The 1,342-nt window shown below is 35.3% G+C and overlaps 1 protein-coding gene across 2 annotated transcripts in view; it reads right to left on the reverse strand.

The window, feature by feature from the left end:
- The window catches only part of LOC121415518 (casein kinase I-like), a 67,216-nt gene that overhangs the window by 65,787 nt on the left and 87 nt on the right, over positions 1–1,342 (reverse strand). The window contains exon 1 of one of the 2 annotated variants that reach the window (XM_041608745.1): positions 24–42. The exons of the other annotated variant lie outside the window; for it this stretch is intronic. The gene's annotated coding sequence lies outside the window, so the exon portion shown is untranslated. Of the gene's footprint in view, positions 1–23; positions 43–1,342 lie in introns of those variants that run through there. 2 annotated transcript variants of the gene reach the window in all.

The following is a 1,342-nucleotide window of genomic DNA, read 5'->3' on the forward strand; positions in this document are numbered from 1 at the left end:
ATCTGTGAAACTTGCAATCTTACTAAGACAGTCCGAACTCCAATATCTACTCCAGACTTGACGTTCACGTCTTCACTTCTGCTTAAGCTTCAGGGGCCCGTTTCTCAACACAGTCATAAGTCTAACTTCTCGACTAAATCGGAGATAGTGAGCTACTTGTCCGCTAACCGTTTCACGAAGCCCTCTTTACCAAGATCGGGTACAACAACCTCACTAAATATTTATGACACCTCCGAACGTGTCATAACTTCTTTCTTAATGACGTATGGCATCACGTGGGTAGACTATGACATGCAAAAGTGCCGAGAAATTTAAAATTATAATCTTACGTAATCAACCATAGAGGTTGAAATTAAATCCCCAAAACAAGTGGGATAATGCATTCAATGATCATTGTAATACAAAGTAACTATGAAAACTGTTGGTACAACGCCACAAAACCATTCATTTTGAAATAGTAAAATAATTTAATCGATAAAAATTCTACCACGTCAGGCCATCCATAACTGGACTTGTATTTGTCGTTTTCAGACCCTATTGACATTTGGATAAATTATAATCTCTAAATTATGCATAGAATTTGTCAAATCGTAAGATCGGTATCAAAGATTTATAACAAAAAATGTTAAACTATATTTCGATGATGTTTGGAATCGTAAAACATTGTATAATTATTATAATTTTACAAATAAAACCGTTATGGTTTACTTTCGTAAACTATTAAAATTGGATATCCCGGGGGTACCCATCTCAACGTCCACATGTGATATTTTTAGTCGTGAAATAAATTATTCATAATTCAATTTTTCAGCAATTGAATGCCCCAGTCTTCATGGTCTAAGTATGTATGATGCATAATTTACCTGTGCTATTATTTTTAAAAGATGTAATCCCCAATTCATCACAATATTTGCAATTTTGTCATAATTTTTCTTTTTGAAAATTATGCTATTTTGTGACTAAGGCTACGTCTCGTGTGCTCTCTTTACCGATAGTATCGATATCAAGGTATTTTAGTTAGGAAGCCTTTCGTGAAACAGGTTTAGTAAGATTGGAACTAACTCCGTGGTTTGTGGATAAAGATATGACTAACTTGTCCGGGTGTTGAGAAACGGGCCCCAGACTCCTCAGTTCTTGCATGCATTGCGGGTAGCTGTAGCTTGTTGGCCACTTCCTGTTGCCATGGGCGGTAGGCCGAAAAAATAAGCCCGTTTCAAACGAATATTCTTAGTTAACAAGATTGTTTTATACAGGTAAAACTTAGGAAGAGAACTAAATAATTACGCACATCATATTTGATAAATATCTCAAACAATAGCTAGTAAAACAAGAATGTACTCAC

This window comes from Lytechinus variegatus, chromosome 5 (assembly GCF_018143015.1).
Source record: "Lytechinus variegatus isolate NC3 chromosome 5, Lvar_3.0, whole genome shotgun sequence".
Lineage (NCBI taxonomy): Eukaryota > Metazoa > Echinodermata > Echinoidea > Temnopleuroida > Toxopneustidae > Lytechinus > Lytechinus variegatus.